The sequence below is a fragment of the Oryctolagus cuniculus genome, chromosome 9 (genome assembly GCF_051225735.1).
Source record: "Oryctolagus cuniculus isolate XC-2025 breed Fujian yellow rabbit chromosome 9, ASM5122573v1, whole genome shotgun sequence".
Lineage (NCBI taxonomy): Eukaryota > Metazoa > Chordata > Mammalia > Lagomorpha > Leporidae > Oryctolagus > Oryctolagus cuniculus.
In genome coordinates this window covers 70,986,454-70,992,425 of record NC_142875.1, presented here as the reverse complement: position 1 = coordinate 70,992,425, position 5,972 = coordinate 70,986,454, and the positions used below count along the sequence as shown (strand labels likewise).

The 5,972-nt window shown below is 46.1% G+C and overlaps 1 pseudogene; it reads right to left on the bottom strand.

The window, feature by feature from the left end:
• Nucleotides 1-3,845: 3,845 nt before the first annotated feature.
• Nucleotides 3,846-5,645, bottom strand: LOC149124607 (ATP synthase peripheral stalk subunit F6, mitochondrial-like; annotated as a pseudogene).
• Between the last annotated feature and the right edge of the window lie 327 nt (nucleotides 5,646-5,972).

Sequence of the window (5,972 nt, the reverse complement as noted above, 5' to 3'; positions counted from 1 at the left end):
AGGAATCAATTTATGTGAACCATCACTGCTCCCTCCTAAAGTCTAAATTAGCAGGAAGCTGGAGTCAAGAGCTGGAGGCAGGGCTCAAACCCAAGCAAATCGGATCTGGGTTGCAGATGTTTTAATCGCTAGGCCAAACACCTGCCGCTACTCGTGTTTAACACAAGAACACTGCGCTAGATTCTTTCTAAGGCTCCTTTCAGAGAGAACTATCAAAACACCATACACATTGGCCCATGAAGAGACAATGACAGCAACCTGGCATCTAAATGCATAATTCCTAGTGAGCCCCATATATTCCTGCTGCAAAATTTCATGCATAAGAGAAACATTAGCCTAAGACTAACAGGAACAGGCAAAGCAGACATGTGGTATTATACTCTGTACTAAAGTTTCACACAAAAGTACTGAACACAGCCACGAAAGAATGTAGGCTCCATCCTTTATTTTTGTTTTTCTAGGCAACTTGTGTTTTTATAGAAGGAAGGATCCAAAGTGCTACACAAATACAGCACATAGTAAAAGCTCTCTTCTCCAACCCTGGTAGGTGATTGGTGGACAGAAAAGTCAATTAAAATGGCATGATTAAAACATGATGCATATGTATCTTAAACTTTCCATTTTTAATGTATACTACAAATGTTTGTCATTCGCCTGCAATATAAATATGGATATTTACTAATTTTTGCTAGGCTCTTCTAATTGTCTTGCTTACACTTCGTTTGACAGTAACTTCTTTTTTTTTTATATTTATTTATTTATTTTTTGACAGACAGAGTGGACAGTGAGAGAGAGAGACAGAGAGAAAGGTCTTCCTTTTGCCGCTGGTTCACCCTCCAATGGCCGCAGCGGCAGGCGCACCGCGCTGATCCGAAGGCAGGAGCCAGGTACTTCTCCTGGTCTCCCATGGGGTGCAGGGCCCAAGCACCTGGGCCATCCTCCACTGCACTCCCTGGCCACAGCAGAGAGCTGGCCTGGAAGAGGGGCAACCGGGACAGAATCCGGTGCCCCGACTGGGACTAGAACCCGGTGTGCTGGCGCCACAAGGCGGAGGATTAGCCTAGTGAGCCACGGCGCCGGCCCGACAGTAACTTCTTTAGTGGTATTTCTTTCGCATTTCATCGGTTCACATAATACTTAATTAATTAACATAATTACAATAATAAGTTTAACTAGCATAAACAGGTATGGGGAAAATGCAAGTGGCTCCACAAGCAAGAAAGCTGTAGTGGGAGCAGAGGTTCCCAAATATGTTAGAGGGAATTATACTCATTTTCAGCATATACCATGCAGAGGATATGTGTGAAAGAGGAAATGAGGAGCATCAGTTAATCTGGCAAATGAAGTGGATGTCAGGAGCACTCCTTGCGTGCCCATCATCAATTATAGAAATTGCATAATAAGATGTTAAGCTATTTCATTCACTCTTTTAGTACATGGGTCTTTGCAGATTGGTGAACTGAATATTATAATGCCATTCTAACATCCAGTTTTATCCTTCCCATCCTTGTTCTTATGAGCAAATTCCTGCCATGCAAGGTATTTTGAGGACTGTCTCCCTATCATTTTCCTCTGTGCCTGAGTCTCTACCCTGGATCACAGTTCGTATAGTTTTATTTATTTTTATTCTCCATTTCCTTTTCTGATAAAGCAAGAACACTGGACTTCCAGATTTGTTGGATTAAGTGATCGGGGAAAGCCACACCACAAACTGACAGAGAAATGTTTGCTTTTCCTCGCTTTCTTGAGGCTTTCAACATTTGGTCTTTGCGGGTTACTTACCATTACTCTCCTGACACAGATCTCTGAACACTCACAGGAACACCTGCCTGTCTGCATCTCTGCCCATCTAGAGTCCAGATATCTGCTTGCTAGTCCATACTACCAAAGGCATTTTCCAAGAGCATTTAGCTTGGCCCTTAGTCTCACTGGTCAGCTTGGACAATTGTCTACCTCCCAGAGATCCCTGTGTATCCGTCTCCTCCACTTCTGACTACGATTGGTTTTGTCATTCAACATACACTAAACATCGACTATATATGGGGTGTATTAATCAGGGTTCTCCAGAGGAAAAGAACTGATGGAAGACACACACACACAATTCTTGCAATTATGGAGACTAAGAAGCGCCAAGACCTGCAGTGAGCAAGCTGGACAGGCAGAGTGGACAGTGAGAGAGAGACAGAGAGAAAGGTCTTCCTTTGCCATTGGTTCACCCTCCAATGGCCGCCGCGGCTGGTGCGCTGCGGCCGGCACACCACACTGATCTGATAGCAGGAGCCAGGTGCTTCTCCTGGTCTCCCATGGGGTGCAGGGCCCAAGCACTTGGGCCATCCTCCACTGCACACCCGGGCCATAGCAGAGAGCTGGCCTGGAAGAGGAGCAACTGGGACAGAATCCGGCACCCTGACCAGAACTAGAACGCGGTGTGCCAGCGCCAAAGGCGGAGGATTAGCCTATTGAGCCACGGTGCCGGCCTTTTCCTCTAATTTTTAAAGTTCCTTTTCCTTGTCCTGTCCTTTTGGGTAAATGTTTCTCATAGTATTTCACTCCATGTTTTAGTTATTTCTATAAGTTCAAAAGAGAAACACTTAGCCCTTGATAATCTCTACCAGAAAGATTTTCCTGTTTAAAACATGGTAACATAAACATGAAAATGTCAGTGAACATTTCAGCTCTCTGATAATGCTATGAAGGCTAAAGTAATTTGTAAAGCTATTTTCAAAATTCTGGTTGGGACACTTTTTCTCAAAAACTTTTTTTTTTTTAAGATTTTTTATTTATTTATTTGACAGGTAGAGTTACAGACAGTGAGAGGGAGAGACAGACAGAAAGGTCTTTCTTCTGTTGGTTCACCCCCCAGATGGCCGCTACTGCTGGAGCTATGCCGATCTGAAGCCAGGAGCCAGATGCTTCTTCCTGGTCTCCCATGTAGTTGCAGGCACCCAAGCACTTGGGCCATCCTCCACTGCCTTCCTGGGCCACAGCAGAGAGTTGGACTGGAAGAGAATCAACCGGGACTAGAACCCGGCGCCCATATGGGATTCCGGTGCCGAAGGCGGAGGATTAGCCAGGTGAGCCATGGCTCCGGCCCCTCAAAAACTTTTATAAACCATATTCTTTATAGAATTCTGCAAGTATAACGGCCGGCGCTGCGGCTCACTAGGCTAATCCTCCGCCTTGCGGCGCCGGCACACCGGGTTCTAGTCCCGGTCGGGGCGCTGGATTCTGTCCCGGTTGCCCCTCTTCCAGGCCAGCTCTCTGCTGTGGCCAGGGAGTGCAGTGGAGGATGGCCCAGGTGCTTGGGCCCTGCACCCCATGGGAGACCAGGAGAAGTACCTGGCTCCTGCCATCGGATCAGTGCGGTGTGCCGGCCGCAGCGCGCCGGCCACGGCAGCCATTGGAGGGTGAATCAATGGCAAAGGAAGACCTTTCTCTCTGTCTCTCTCTCACTGTCCACTCTGCCTGTCCAAAAAAAAAAAAACAAAAAAAAAGAATTCTGCAAGTATAAATTGATTCTTCAGGTGAACAATTTAGCCCTAGGTAAAAAGAACCTGAAAAAATGCATATAATGATTTTTTCCCCTCTAGAAAGTCATCCCAAGATGCTAATTGGAGATTTTTGAAGTCATCTCTGCCTCTTTTCTCTCATATCATATTTCTAAGTCTCACCCCCCCCTTAAAAAAAAACCCACGTCTCACCCCAATTACTGTCATCCTATTTGTCCCAAAACCACCATCACCATCACTGCTCACCTGGATTATAGCAATAATCTCTTGATGTGTTTCTACCCCTTATAGAAAAGTCAAAATGATTAGATATCCCTCGGCTCAAAACCCTTCTATTTAAGTCAGTCTAGAGGCCAAATTCTTGGTTATTTTTTCTCCCAACATTACCAATTAATTTATTTGGAATCAAAATTAAAATAACATTTGATAATTGTGAAAGGTATGTTTACTCCAATGCTTCTGATTAATTGTACAACTAATCTACAACAGATTAATTTTACATTACTTCTTCAGGACCAGGGTCTTTTGTTGGTTTCAATTTTTGGCTCTTCAAATTTGAGGGAACATGTTCACGTCTGCTTTACCAAATATTTGCTGCACCTTAAAAAGCTCCCTCTTCAGATCCTGCTGGAGGCCGGCACCGCGGCTCACTAGGCTAATCCTCCGCCTTGCGGTGCCAGCACACCGGGTTCTAGTCCCGGTCCGGGCACCGGATTCTGTCCCGGTTGCCCCTCTTCCAGGCCAGCTCTCTGCTGTGGCCAGGGAGTGCAGTGGAGGATGGCCCAGGTGCTTGGGCCCTGCACCACCCCATGGGAGACCAGGAGAAGTACCTGGCTCCTGCCTTCGGATCAGCGCGGTGTGCCTGCCGCTGCGGCCATTGGAGTGGTGAACCACTGGCAAAGGAAGACCTTTCTTTCTGTCTCTCTCTCTCACTGTCCACTCTGCCTGTCAAAAAAAAAAAAAAAAATCCTGCTTAGATTTGTATTCTCTAGTCTTGTTCATGCAGAGTTTCTGTACAAGATGAAGTTCCTTATTAAATTCCACTGCTGGGGCTGGCGCTGTGGTGTAGTGGGTAAAACCGCCACCTACAGTGCTGACGTCCAAAATGGGTGCTGGCTGGAGACCCAGTTGCTCCACTTCCAACCCAGCTCCCTGCTGTGGCCTGGGAAAGCAGTAGAAGATGGCCCAAGTGTTTGGGCCCCCTGCACCTGCCTGGGAGACCCAGAGGAAGCTTCTGGTTCCTGGCTCCTGGCTTCGGATCAGCCAAGCTCCAGCTGTTGCAGCCATTTGGGGAGTGTACCAGCACATGGATGATCTCTCTTTTTCTGCCTCTATGTAACTCTGCCTCTCAAATAAATAAATCTCAAATAAAAAAATAAAAAACCCACTGCTGTAATGCCAATGTTCCTCTGCAGATGGACTGGGACTGCCGACTGGACAACCGAGGAGAACCTGAGGAGCCTGTGCACAATCATGGTGATTTTATGTTGCTTGGACTTGGTATGGAACTGCCAGAGCCACCACAGCTGCCGCTGTTCTACAGTTAGGGGCCGAACTCTACTCGTGATCAGCAGTGTCCAACATGAGCTGGCTTCACCCGGCTCTTGGACTCCACTTCATTCAGCTTCCCTTGCCTGCTCTAGTTTCCTGGCTGTTGCTTACACAAGCCCAATCCACTACCAAACTTGGGGATTTTACAAGCTTTTCTCTGCCCCGAATGTTTTCATTGGCCTACTGCTCCACTGCCTTCAGGTCGTCTCTCAAATGTCATTTTCAAGTTCCTTCCTGACTGTCCTTAAAAATACAATCCTCAGGCTCCCACCACTGCACTTCTTATTCCCTTTCCTGCTTTATTTTTCTCCAGAGTTCTTACCGTCATCTAACATAACCTTCAGTTTACATGGTTTCTCCTCCTCATTACGGCAGGGACTCTGGATGGTTTGTTCACTAATGTATCTCCAATATCCAGAGCAGTAACTAGTTGTTGAATTATTACAAAGTTTGTTGTATAGTGTTGTTCAATACATCATTACTTACAAAAGTGAAACATCTGGAAATAAAATATCCAGTCATAAGAGAAAACTAAATCATTAATATATCCATGGGGTGGAATATTATATACTCATTAAAGTCACATTTAGGGGCTGGTGCTGTGGTGTAGCAGGTTGAGCTTCCGCCTGAGGCGCTGGCATCCCGTATGGGCACTGATTGGTGTCCAGGATGCTCCTCTTCCGATCCAGCTCTTGGCTTATGGCCTGAGAAAGCAATAGAAAATGGCCTAAGTGCTTGGGCCCTTGCACCTGCGTGGGAGATCTGGAAGAAGCTCCTGGCTCCTGGCTTCCAGCCGTTGTGGCCATTTGGGGAGTGAACCAGTGATGGAAGATGTCTGTAACTCTGCCTCTCAAATAAATGAATATTTTTAAAGTGATATTTAAAAAAATTATTTGCTATGACAAATTATCA